This window comes from Lynx canadensis, chromosome B2, assembly GCF_007474595.2.
Source record: "Lynx canadensis isolate LIC74 chromosome B2, mLynCan4.pri.v2, whole genome shotgun sequence".
NCBI classification, from domain to species: domain Eukaryota; kingdom Metazoa; phylum Chordata; class Mammalia; order Carnivora; family Felidae; genus Lynx; species Lynx canadensis.
Window position 1 is genome coordinate 45,148,091 of NC_044307.1, and position 14,321 is coordinate 45,162,411.

The 14,321-nt window shown below is 42.4% G+C and overlaps 1 long non-coding RNA gene across 2 annotated transcripts in view; it reads right to left on the reverse strand.

Annotated features, from left to right (window-relative positions):
- LOC116738074 overlaps nt 1-14,321 on the reverse strand; it is a 56,416-nt gene that overhangs the window by 24,773 nt on the left and 17,322 nt on the right. Inside the window, exons 2-3 of one of the 2 annotated variants that reach the window (XR_004343636.1) lie at nt 8,603-8,717; nt 6,769-6,824 (exon numbers count right to left, since the gene is read on the reverse strand). This is a non-coding gene — a long non-coding RNA (uncharacterized LOC116738074). The remainder of the gene's footprint in view (nt 1-6,768; nt 6,825-8,602; nt 8,718-14,321) is intronic. The other variant, XR_004343637.1, reaches the window with a different exon arrangement.

The following is a 14,321-nucleotide window of genomic DNA, read 5'->3' on the forward strand; positions in this document are numbered from 1 at the left end:
CTGGGTGGCTCAGTCGGTTAAGCATCTAACTTCGGCTCAGGTCTTATCTCACGGTTCATGAGTTCAAGTCCCTCACTGGGTGAGCATGAGCCCCGCTTTGGATGAGCCCCCCTTCTTTCTCTCTCTCTCTCTCTCTCTTTACCCCTTGCTCACTTATACCCTCTCTTTCTCTCTCTCAAAAATAAATAAATAAATAAAATAAAATAAAATAAAATAAAATAAATAAAATAAAATAAAATAAAATAAAATAAAATAAAAGGGGGAAAAAAGAATCACAGTAGAATGACGCAACCAAGTCTTTATCCCAGGTAGTTATAAAGGATGAAGGTTTCTGGGTACAGCAAGACCCAGGATGATTGCCAGGTACTTAGAGGCCAGGGATTGGCAAGGATTCGCAAGCAAGCACCTATGCCTCCTCACCCTACTCTGTACAAAGACATCACCAAAACACATTGATAAAAATCCACAGTTGGGCAGGAATCTTTCTACTGAATGGCATGTGTAGGGCCTCAGTTTCCCCTTTTGTACATGAACCCTTGCATCCAGAGATTGTTGTATATATTAAGTGAATGTTGTAAATATGTAAATGTTGTATGTAGAATGTGCCAGAGTAAGTGCTCAGTAAATGGTGGTAGGTATGATGCGTCTTTCCTCCGTCACCTTTAGGCAAAAATATTCTACGGAGGTAGACCTGAGGATGTGTTCCTCACAGCCACCAGCGAGTGAACTTGTGCTCGCGAAAAGTAAAACAGCACACCCCACATTCAAGTTAGTTGTGTTGCCAGTACCTAAAAGTCAAATTCAAATCCATTTGCAAAACTTGTAAATTCAAATTGCTTAACTGTTCTCTAAGCAAAATATTAAAGAACATTAAAAGCACTTACCCTGACAGAGCTATTGTAATTTTGACTCACAGCAGGGTGTGTTTCTGTGCTATCTCATACTCAGTAAACACTCCACAAACCCTAAATAAGAGAAAATTCAAATTCTTGATTATTAAAAATATTGGGTAAACCCAATGACTTTTAGTTCCTTTCTCATAGCAGATTTATCTTCTAGGAAAAAGCTCTTCAGTTGTCAATACTTGAGATTTGTAAGTTACCCTTATCCAACTAGAAATGGTAAGAGTTCATTCATTCATTCAGAGGAACATTTATTCCATTCTGGCATGGTAATAAGGGGCCGGCATGGAATTGGGGGCTGGGCACGGGGAAGTTGTTGTAGGGGAGGTTCAAGGTCTAAAGAGGAAACCACAGTCATGGGAAGTATAATGGCTAAGTGTAGTTAGAAGTAAAATGTCAAATATAAAGTATCCTTTGTAGGATGTGATCTGGAAAGGGAAGGGAAGAGAAAGGGAAGTAGCTGGGATGAAGGGGGAAAAGACACAGGTTGAGTAAGAATGTTTTTTTTTGTTGTTGTTGTTTATTTATTTTGAAAGAGAGAAAGAGAGAGAGAGAGAGGCAGAGAGAAAGGGAAAGAGAGAATCCCAAGCAGGCTTCATGCAGTAATGACCTGAGCCGAGGTCAAGAGTCAGATGCCTAACCAACTGAGCCACCCAGGTGCTCTAAGAGAATTTTTTTAAGGCTTATTTATTTACTTTGAGAGCAAGACAGTGCAGGTGGGGAAGGAGCGTAGAGAGAGAGAGAGAAAGAGACAGAGAGAGAATCCCAAGCAGTCTCCATGCCCAGTGCAGACCCCAATGTAGGGGTCAATCCCAAGACTTGAGCTAAAACCAAGAGTCAGACACTTATCTGACTGAGCCACCCAGGTGCCCCCAAGAGAATGTTTTTAAAAAATAAGAGTGGCTTGAGCATTTTCATAGGATATGAGAATGGACCGGTTCATGGAGAAAAGGATATGACAATACAGAGCAGGGATAACTTGGGACAAGCTCCTGGAGGAGACCTTTGGATGAAGAGCACAAGAGTAGGGACCAGCAGTAGCCTGGAAAAAGGCTGCCTTTGCCTGAAACTGGAGGAAAAGAGAGAGGCACACGGTGGGGGACAGCCTCAACCTTCCCTCACAGGTTGGAGGCCAGTAGGTCTGCTGGCAGGCAAAGGCTTGAGGGGAGTGAGGAAGGTTTAGGAGGGCAGATGTGGAAGTGACGACGTGCCCACTGTCACGACGATCGGAATTAAACCCTCTAAATGAATAAGAACATTCTGTTAGAAATGAAAAAGGAATTGGTTTAGGCTGCAATCCCGGGGGTGGTTTTCCTCTGAAGAGATACCCAGCTTACTTAGAATTTCTTTGCCCTTTATTTTTCACACTTCTGTGTTCATTTTAATTAAATTGGCCTTTATTCTTGTGAATAATCAAGGAATATTCTGGGATGAAGCATGCCGCAGCATGCAAAAAAGCTACTCTCATTTTTCCCTGTGGATCGAGTTAGCAGCCCCCGAGAGCTCATCATCACTCTGTCTACTGAAGTGACACAACCATTCTTGTGGTGCAGAATTACAGTAAGTCTGGGTTGGCAATCTGCAGAGGTTGTCAAGGATCCTTGTGAACGGAGCGAGCCTCCTGGTACTGAGGGGAACAGGTCTGCTCTGTGTAACGGTATTGTGGTGAGAAAGCTCTGACAAAAAAAAGGGCACAACATCTCCTTTGGAGACCAGATCGTGGAGCCAAGCAAGATGCTATCTGGGCTTGTCGGTCTCAGAGAGAAAGATCGTCTTGAAACAATTTGGGCAGGAAGACAATAGAATTCTTTATTTCTTGGCACAGGAATGAATGAATCTTTATCCCAAATGCAAAGCAGGCTTTAATCCAAGGACAATAAATGGTGAGACCAGCATTCCAGGAACAATCATGGGCTTTCTCTGTGTGCTCACAGTGAAAACAGTCCCACAGGGCTTCAAAGAGATACGTGGACTTCTTTTTCTCTTCTTAAGTAAACAAAATTAAGAGCGAACAAGCACTTCCTACAGCTGTGGAGGCCAGAATTTCTCCCTACCCTATCCCAACCGTGACCCCAAACCCAGGAGCCGCCATCATCTTTTCTGGCTTAAAGCAGTGTGCACACAGTGACCTTGAGGTTGAACATGAAGCTATCTGGGCGCCCCATTTGAAAAGCAAGGTTGAAATATTCTCCAGGGCAAAATGAACTTTCCTAACCCCCCCGTACCTCACTGCTTTTTTTCCTATTCTTTGAAAATAAATACATGTGTCTTTGAACAAACCCTAATATTGATCATGTGTGTTTACAAAATGGATAAACTTGAGGAGAGTCAGATAGTTTACGACGAAAAGTGTGCACTGAGAGACTTTGAATTGTAAGCTCTTTGATGCATTTTAACAATTAGTTTTTATTTATAGAAATAATTGAATTTGGCCTTCCAGTACAAAGGAACATTCCAGCGTTCCTTTAGCTCACCTTTCAACTCCTGAAGGAGAAGCTTTATGCTAAAAAATTAGCCGATAAAAAGCTGTTGCTGGTCAGGATGGGACCTGGAGTCAGCTGCCCCTTTGTTTTCTACTTCCTGTCAGGCTGGCAGAGTGCCATCCTCATAAAAAGTCTTGTCTTTGTAGGGGCCGGCAAGGCTCTCTGTAGAGTCACCTCTTGCCACTTCTCAGAAATCACTCCTGAGTCAGGGAATTGCGAACAAAGATTGTTCCACGTCACATGATCCCCTCCTCCCGCAAACATCCCTCTTTGAAGCTCGTGGTTTACACATTCCCACAAGGTCAAGTCAAGGACATTTGGTCACATGCAGAGTTATGGAAATAGCACACATAGGGCAGGCCATGCAACAAACTCAGAGATTCAAAATTCCTCTAATTCCACGTAGGATGTCACATGGGACTGATTCCCTTTGAAAGAGAGCTGTCCTTTTCCCAGAGCAAGACCGAAGTGTGACCAATTCTTTGGGCCAGACAGTTCCTGTTCAGTTTCATGAAATTTCTGCCCTGGACCAACCATTTGCTGAACACGAAGGTCACAAAAGACATTGAAAAGCGGGTCTGGGCCTGAGGGATCTTACAATCCAGACAAAAACACAGGAAACACACACACACCCATAACATAGTTTATTGATTCATTTATCCAACGAACACATTTTTGTTAAGAATTCTACTTTGTGGCAAGCACTGCGTTAGATACTAGAGAAATAACAAACAACTAAGTCTTGATCCTGTCCTTAAAAAGCTTGCAGTCCACCTCCCGGAAACAGGCCCGTCCGTAAACATAACCTCTATTGAAAGGGAATGTGTCAGGCCACTATCAGGGACCAAAACGACTTGGACATCCGGCAAATGTTGTAAGAGGTCTTTACAGAAGACATGAGCAAGTACAACAGAAATCAGGGCAAACTGCATGGAAAGATAAGATTTGATGTAACTCTTAAAGGACGGTTAGGATTGGGACAAGTAGAGAGAAGAGGTGAGGCCATTCCAGGAAGAAAGATCATCTGAGATTATGAGGAGGGAAGTTCCCAGGACAGGGTGGAAATAGCCACAGCTGGAGTACATTACTATGAAAGCTTGCAGTTCTTTAAAGCAGCAAAGCCTCCAGCCCCACACTGAAGCAGTTGGCCACAGAGAGGTTATCACTGAAATGATGATCAAGATATAATGCAGACATTTATATAACTCATCCAGTTCTGCCAGTTTTTTGCTGTACATCCTCAGATCAGTTACTTACCCTGTCTGAGCCTCAGTTGCCTCGTTTGAGATGATAGTACCCACTAGATGGGACTACTGTGAGGGCTAATTGAATTGTACGCGAAATACGTCAGAACGGTGCCTGACCCATGGTATGTGCTTAATAAATAGATATGATTATTAAATACAGAAAAAGCACTGGGGGAATATGATAATAAGGGCTAGCATTTATTGAGTGCTTACTATTTGCCAGGGAACGTTCTACATGCTCTACAAGTATTAGATAATTTCACACACACCAAAATATTAACCAAGGTATCTCTGGGCAGGCGAGGCATCAAGAGATGGCTTGGAAAGATTTCTCCCCTACACTTCTTAAAACTTCCCTTAATGCCTGTTTAAGGTAACACCTAGATGCAGAGCTTGAGACAAGGATTACAGCCCATGTGATGCATTGATGAAGCTTTCAGGAGAAAGGGAAAGAGAGAAGAGGATGGGGTAGGGAAAGTAGCTAGATAAGGAGGCAGCCTCACTGGGGATCTTGCTGTAGTCTAACCCAATAGGAAGCACTGGAGTGTGAATTGTACCATAGCATCAATTCTGCCTTGAGGGAAGGGGACCACCTTTTTTTTTTTTTTTTTTTTTTTACCAATCAGTCATTGGCTGCAGGCTGCCCCTGGGGTGGGGGTGCTGGACATGACCTCCCTTGTGACTCCAGCCAGAACAGGGCAGTTCTCTGGAGAAGGGAGCAGCTGTAAACAGTTAGCAGCCCACATTCACAGCAGCTGGAGGATGCATGCATTGGCTGGTTAAAAGGGATCTGGGCTCTGTGTAGCAAACCACCGCAAACTTAGTAACAGAAAACAACAGCAATCATTTATTTTCTTTACAAATCTGTAATTTGAGCAAGGTTTGTCTGGGACAATTTGTCTCTGTGCTCCATGCTATCAACTGGGGCAGCTTGAAAACTGGGGTGGGGGGGTGGGGAGGTACTTGCCCAGGGATGGAACCATCCAAAGTCTCACCATGGCTCAATTTAAAGAAAATGTGTTTTGTACATGAGACTTTAACACACCTCCCTAATTGTCAACCTCCAACCAGTTCATTGCCTTTAAGCTCTTCCTACACAAAAATTCTGAAGCCACCACTATTCTGAGTGATGGAATTATGATGCACTATTATTTTTAATAATAATAAACAGGCCTTCACAGGTAGATGCTATGTTATATAAAGGGCAAAGATTAAGAAAAAGTTACAAAAGTAATGCACTGATGGAATTTGGCTTTGGTAAAGTATTGGTAAACTCTCCAGCAGAGTCAAAACTGTAGCAAAGTAGAAGACTGTTCTACCTACTGTGTGTCAGGAATAAAGGTCTCTATGTTGGGAGATGGTTGTCTTTATTTTTTTAATTGTTTTTTATCTGATTAGAAATTAATACATGCTATGTCAGTCAATACTGATTGCCTATACAAATTAGCCACCTTCTCTTTTTATTTTGAAAGAGATGGGGGAGAAAGGGGAGAGGGAGAGAGAGGCAGAGACAGAGAGAGAGAGAGAAAGAATCTCAAGCAGGCTCCACACTCAGCTCAAAACCAGACATGGGGCTCGATCTCACTACTATGAGATCATGACCTGAACCAAAATCAAGAGTCAGACACTTAACTGACTGAACCACCCAGGCGCCCCATCCATCTTCTTTTTTTTTTAACATACTTGTTTATCGAAAAGATTTTTTTAAAGTTGGGGCTACATTCAAAAATTAAAAATTCACAGAATATAAAAATAAATGCAGTGAAACGGAACCTGGGTGGCTCTGTCAGTTGAGTGTCTTGATTTCCACTCAGGCCATGATCTCAGGGTAATGAGATCAAGTCCCACTCAGCTTGGAGCCTGCTTAAGATTCCCTTTCTCTCTCTCTCTCTCTCTCTCCCTCTCTCCTGCTCGTTCTCTCTCTCTCTCTCTCAAAAGTAATAATAATAAATGAAAGATATGTAGTGAAGTCTTCTTTCCACCCCTGTCATCTGCCCAGTTCCCACCACTTTTCTTAGCATATCTTTCCAGATTTTGTTGCATATCAGGCAAATAATATAAATATAGGTTTTCCTTTTTGTCTCCCTTTTACATAAAAGGTAGGTTATTTTTCATAGTCTACTATACATAGCTTACCTTTGTTGTGTATATCTTGGAGATCTTTCCAAATGAATTCACAGGCATGGACGTATCTGTGATACACATAAACGTATTAGATTGCCCTTTGTAGAATCCTGCCAACAGAACATATTTTCAAACTTGTATTTTTACAAGTCCGATTGGTGAAAAAATGGTATCTTTGTGTAATTTGAATTTATATTGGTCTTACTCAGAATGATGATAAGCATTATTTTACATGTTTAAGAGTCCTTTCCATTTCCTATTCTCTGAACTGCCAATTCATCTCCTTTACTCAGAATTCTATTGGGTTGTTGGTCTTCCTTTTATTAATTCCTAGGAGCCCTTTATATGTTAAAGAAATTAGCACTTTGTCAAGGATGCAAATCCCATTCTGCTCTCAACCCTCGCATTTGTTTAGATCCTGGGCTATTTCAAGCCTCCTGACACACATTTACTATAGAAAACATGGAAAATAGGAAAAGAAAAAAATAATCAGCATAATCTCACGCAAGAGCTCTCAGAGCTGACAAACATAAAACTTTTTTTGACCTATTTCTTTAAGGAGATGAGAGTTGCAGAAAAGAGTGGGGGGCGGGGGAAGGAAGGGAACATTTACTGAGCACTGGCTAATGCCTGCTAACAACATTTTATTCCTGTAATTCCATGTATAGAGCTCAATACAGCTTTATCTGACGCTTCATTTCCGTTGTACAGCTAAGAAATTTGAAGCTCAGACAAGTTAAAACAACAACAACAACAACCAGACCAAGATCATACAACTAGTAAAGAGGTGGCAGTGGGGTTCCAACTTGGATCGGTCGGAGCTTGGAGTTCCTTCCCTTTCTATAGCTCCCGTGGCTTCCTTGCCACCTGTGTTTTAAGAGTAGGCTGTTACATCCTTGAAAGATCAATAACAGCCAACATCATCAAGAGGATAACAATCTCAAGAAAGACAACAAAGACCTTGTTGTTGTTTTGAATACCACTGGAATTCATTCATTCTCAGTTCTGGAACATTCAGAGGTCTGGAACTATGACAGTCAGCAGGAAGTAAGGCCCAGCTGGCTGCTGCTGGCTCCTGGCCACGTGTAGACAACCCTTGGTCATTTGTCAGTGTTCCCAGGGGTGCCTGCTTCATGTTAAAATCCTGGCAGAGTGCCCCACTCCACTGTATAATTGTACTGGCCATAGCAAGGCTAACTAACTCCTCTTGATGCTTCTGCTACTTCCGTGGGCCCTGTAGGCCAGAAGAACCCAGAAACAGAACAGGACACACCCATAAGCGCAATCCAAAGGCTGGAGACTCCTCCGGTTTCTTAAAATGGGTAAACATTTCACTGTCAGATTGTCACCATGCAAATAACAGGCAGAGCTTTCTTCTGGGCTAGAGTAGAATATTAGAACTAGAGTTGGCATTAGTGTTTCCCTAACACAGCTTGGAGAGCCCTGAGATGATGGAGGAGGTTTCCATAAAGGCCCCTGTGGGGGACCAGGAAACGTTGAACAGGTGAGGGTGTTCACACCCCAAGTTCAACCAGATCAGTTCTACTTCTGCCTGTAGCTGCCACATAAGGTTTATTTGGAGAAAGGGCTCCCAGCAAAAACAGGTATGAGAACCACTTCATCTTGCTGGTGTAGAAACTGAGGCTCAGGAAGGGTTTGATGCAGGCAATCACATGGGAAGTCAGTGGCAGGACTAGGCTTAGTGGCTGACTCAGCAGCCAAGGCTCTCTTTCTACCGTCTGGGCTCCATGATCACACAGAGTCCCCTGTTTCCTTTGTGCTGGGTCCTCATTCTATGGATTTGCAGCCAACGATTCCCCAGACCGTCAGTTGTAAATCAACTCACCCTGAATTCTCAAAAGTCCCTCTGTGTAGCAAGCTTTCAGTAACAGTGTTCCTGGCTATTCCCTCCTCTGCGGCATTCACAGCACATCCTTCTCTGCGGCATGACAGGCTGAGCCCTGTTGGAACCAGCGACAAAGGAATGATGTGCCCACCTACGGACACCAACCAAGATATCCTCCCAGACTTTGAACCAAGTGGAAACATTGGTGAAAGTTCTACAACTAAAAAAACTATCTATACATAAAGTCGTGTGATGCCCTGTTTGCCCATCATTATCAACCATCATATACCCACTTGGGCGGGGGGGGGGGGGGGGGGGGTGGTGCATCAGCAGCGCAGACCCAGGAACCAAGGGCTGATTGGAAACAACCGTGGCTGCAGCCGAGGAACTCGGGGTCATGATACAGACAAAGAGCAACAGCTTGCTTTTATGTAACATTTTTGATATTTTGTTCCTCGTGGATTGTTTTTCATGAAACTTGATTAAGTATTGTGTTAAAATTTCTATCTTTGGTTAAAAAAATAATTCTTGATTGCTTGATTCTTGAGGTTTTTTTTGGCACTCCTTCAAATTTTGTGCCTCCCTCACCTGACCTTAGGCTAGTGCTCCTGCTCCCTTGCACGGTCTCAACAGCATCTCCCACCTGGGGCTTCCAGACCCAGGCTAGTTCTTTATAGAACCCAAAAACACAATAGCCCATGTAGCCAGCCAGTATTTTACCTCTTGTATCCTCCTTGAAAATCTGAAGGCCCACACTGTCACTTTTTTAGTAGAAACTTCCAGCATAGTGTGTTTATTTTTTTTTTTACATTGAAGTATAGTTGACATAATATTATATTAGTTTCAGGTATCCAATGTAGTGATCTGACAATTATATACATTACAAAATGCCCACTATGATAAATGTAGTCACCATATAAACAGTATTATTGACTATATTCCCTTATGCTCTGCTTTTAATCCCCATGACATTTATTTTACAATGGGAAGTTTGTATCCCTTCATTTCCTTCACCTATTTCACCCATCTCTCCATCACCCCTCCTCTCTGACAACCACCAGTTTGTTCTCTATCCACATTCTTATTTTATTATGTATCTTAGCCCTCTCCACCCACTCCCACCGGCTCCAATAAGGAATTCTCTCTCAAGTCATAATTCTTTTTTGGAAAGGGCTATGTTCTCCCTCCACCTAGCAATTCCTCCTCTTAACGGATGCTGAATTGGCCCCAGGGCAAGACTTGGTTACCGTCAGGACAGAATCAGACACGTACATTCTAGAAAACTACACAAAGGAGTTTCCAATATGTTCATACATGGTTTGAAGTTCCCAGTGTCATTTGTCTCCCCCACATTGCTTCAGTCATTGCAATTCCTTGTTTCGACAAAAGTAATGTGGAATTTGGGAATGTCTTAGTGTGAGCTTCTCAGGCACCTTCCTTCCCTCACAGCTGTTGATTGTGAAACCACCACCACTGACTTGGAAATCGTATGCTAATGAAGTGTGTGGTCCGTGAACAAACTGAGGGATTGGTGGCAAATAAGTTGTGCAATGCCCCCTGCTTTGCAACACACCGACACAGGTGCAAAAACACGAGGTTGAAGAGGGTCAGGAAGGTGGTTTTGCTCTTTTCCTTCTTCTAGCAGTATCTTAGAAATGTAGTTAGCAACATGCTTGGCCATTTGCTTGCCCAAATTAGTCCAGAGTGGCTGGCTGTGGTTGGCTGTGACTGGCACTCACTTCCCAAAGCCTCACCAGACTTCTCTCAGTGGTAAGGCAACCAGCTGCGGAGATCAGGCTTATAGCACCAGCACCCTGAGCTTCTTACACGTTCCCCACCTTCCACTCCAGTGACTCCGCCCATTTTTGTTTATGTGTCCTCAGTTTTGCTCACATCCTTAAATCTGGGACGTCCCTTCTGAATTCCATTTCTTTCCTTCTTGTTCTCATTAAGGCCGGAAGGAGTCAGGTCACTGAGGAGCTGTTTTGGAGGCTCACATCTGGAGTTTGCTACCCTTTGGTTCCATGGTTATAATCTGAGCCTGCTGTGGGATGGGTTTGAACATCTGCAGTGAGATTCATATCTGAATCAAACGAAGATAATTTGGAATTCCATTGTAATTTATTGACTTTCTAGTCGTACCTACTGCATTATGGTTTTGGTGTTTGCTGTAGAGATTACAATATATTTGAATTCTTAATGTGTTAAACTCAGCTTCAAGTTAATATTGTACTACTTCATGTAAAATACAGAAATCCACATCATTTATACTATAGTTCTAGTATGTGTTACATCTACATACATTATAAATTCCACATGACAATGTTATAATTTGGGGTTTTGCTTATATGTAGACGATGTTGTTCTGTTTCTTCATATATCAACTAATTTTGGATTATATGGCAGACATTATGAAAAACATGTTATAGAGAATCTGGATTCTGTTATGTTCCTCTGAAGAGTATTGATTTTTTTTTTTTTTTAAAGTCAATTCCTTGTGCATGCATGATTCAGAGATTAGTCAGAGATTTAGGCAGTTTAGAAACTAGAGTTTGGGGCTTTCCTTCTCTGTTCCTTTCCTTTTTCAGGGTTTTCTCTTCTTCCAGCCAGTAAGATATGATTTTCCACTTGCTTTACTCACCCCCACAAGCCACAGACGGGGATCTTCCCTCAGGCTAACAGCTATTAGAAAAAGGGGCAGAAGGAGAACATACCCAGTGCCCTCTACTTTGTCTGTTGTCATACTCTTCCACTATCTGTGTGCTTTTATTCACTTTTTGGTACCTTCAAGTAATTGAATTTTTTCAGTATCTCTTGTCCAGAGTTCTCAGTTTTTATCTTTATGTAGGTTGGCTCAATAGAGACCACTTAACCAAACCAAAACCAGAACTCTCTCAAATAATATTGGTTGGATAATTCTCCTTATGTAAAAATGGCATAGGGCAGGTGGAAAGACAATTTGCAGTTTTATTAACAACCTGGTGACAGTTCCAGCTCCATAAATATTTTTGGAGCACCTTCTAAGTTCTAGGCACTGTGACAGTTACTGAGAATACATAAAGCCCACAAGCTCTGTTACACTTTTATTCCGGTTAAGAGGGAAATACAACCTCCTTTCCTTCTGGCCTGTAACACGTGAGCTATTTATTACCTTAGCTGGGAAAAGAAGGGGTTAAATTCATGACCACAACTGACGGAGATGATAGAAAGATACACAGTTCTGTACCAGATGTATCCCTGCCTGTCCTATTTCACTTTCCCCCAAACCAACTCAAGTGATGCAATTGATGCTTTGTTCTTTTCCCTTCTTTTACAGATGGGGGAAAAAAAGTGATGCTCTAAAAGGTTCAGTGTAACTTGTCTGTAGTCTCATCACTAGTAAAGGGAGGGATTGGTTCTAAACCCTTGTTTCTTTCCACTCCCATTAACCAAACTTGGAGATGTTTGGTCTCTACCTCAAACTTACTGTCTGACTCTGGGCAAAACAGGAGACTTTTATTTCCTCTCTGTAAAGATAAAACTTACATGTACCCTTGGTACCCAACCTCACCCTTCCAAGATAAACTGGATGACTTAAGAACCTTTCAAATACTTTAGGTCTACACTTCAAATACCACGAGGATGAATTGTCTCCAAGGTGCTTTGTTTTAGTCTAGGAACCTCTGAGTTTCAGACAATCTGTAAACATTAATATGCTGGGTCTTTCTCTGAACTCGTTATGGTTCTTCTTGTTCTATCCCTTATTCAACACCTCTTACACCCTGTCTTCTAGAGGGCACCAACTATCAGTCTCCTCTCTGTAAGGATTGCAGCACCTTAGATGCAGCAGTGGTATTTAACAATAATAGACAAGAACAACAATGCTTTATAGCTAAAGCATGCTTTTTATTTTTCAACCTCCTCTTTCAGATATTATTTCATTTGATCTGCACAATGCTTTGGGGGTAGCCTCCATTATACTTTCTCCTTCACCAAGTGAAATACTAATTACATTATTTTAATGTCTTTTTTTTTTTAATGAGAACATTATTTCTATTTTAGGAAGGCAAGTTTTATGTGCCAAAGAACACAAGATCCCTAAGAGATTCTCAGTCTCTGACAGTCCCTCAATGTCAGGGTTTATTTCCTATTTTCTTCGTATCCCAATCACCTAACTCTGTATTTATAACATAATCAGTGAGCGTTTGACAAAAATAGTAATGATAAACCTAGCACTTATTAAGTTTTAATATAATATCTCATTTTATATATGGTGTATAAACAAATCTCAAAAAATCCAGGCTCCAGTTCCAACCCTGCCATTCAATAGTGTCATGGTTTGGGCCCAATTACTTAACCTCTCTGGGATTCTGCAACAGTCTACCTCACTCAAGGGCACAAAGTCAGTAAATAGTAGATCTGGGCTTTGAACCCACATTCCAAGACCCATGAGTTCTTTCCATTGATTCTTCTCCCTTTATGCTCTCTTTCCCACGGGAAAAAAATAATATGGAAATGTGACAAGTTATTGGGAAAATTTACACTTGATGCTATGTAATCTGGGGACAAAAAACTCCCTCATTTATTTTCTGCCTAATTGGTGCAGTTCTTTCTCTAGTAGTTGACCAGGCGGTGCTGTTTTCGTGGACCCCTAAGGCACAGAGCAAGGGAGAACTTAGAAAGGCAGTTCACCCCAGCAGTGTTGGGCAAGGTGAGCCCAGTGTAACAAATCCACCAAAGGAGTGCTAAAGGCCCATGGGTTCCAGCATCCTTCCAAGAGGAACACGCTGAACTGCATCGTTTGGGTATAAACATGTGTTTCTTCTCAAAAGAAACAGACTCCCCCAGCAAGCCTTTCTGAGCTATAAGCTGGACCAATCTGTTTGCTTGTGAGGGTCGACTCCCAGCTGATGTTTTGGTTGTTCTTGGCTCCATGAGCAAATGGCCATAAGGGAGTGATTTGCTGCGGCTTCCGCAACTTGGCAACCAAAGCTCTTGGGTGTTCACTGGGTGTTTTCAATCCTGACAGCTACTTTGGGCTCTCCGGAGAGACCAAGGCAGACAGGCAAGAAGAAATCCAGGTGGTGGGCAAAGAAGAAGACCTGGGGCAAGCCAAAGATGGATAAAGGATTGTCAAATGACCCTGAAAACACACAATAAGACAAGTGAGAATGTATTCTGAACGTCCACAGGACTTCATCCCAGTACTGGTTCAGATGTTTTGCCTAGAGCTGTAGACGTAAGGCTCTTCCCATGTAGAAACCTAGATGGTTTCTAGATGGAGATGTTTGAGTAGCCGTGTGTAACTGCTTTCAAGCTCTTTCCTTATGTGCCACGTTTACCACAGAGGTGGCACAGGGGTGGATTGTGACAATGCTGAGTCATACCCTAAGGGCATGTAGACACCCACGAACCAACCAAGAGCAATCGGCCACAGTGGGAAAAGCAAGGGGACCGTTTCTAACCTCAGTATATTCACTTCATAAACTGAAGCAAAATCCTTAGCTTGTCCATGGCAGCAAAAATCAAGGCTGAGCAATGAAATCCCCAGAAGAGGTGGGTTCTAGTGTGAGCTCTTCCATTATTCAGCTTTGCAACTTTGTGGCCCCAGTTTCCTAAAATCTGGCCTCCGGATACAGAAAGAGAGAGGCAGCACAACACGGGAGGGAAAAGTGCATCAACTTTGGACACAAAGGGCCTGCAGAATGTCATTTAACCTTGCATAGCTGACTCATGAAAA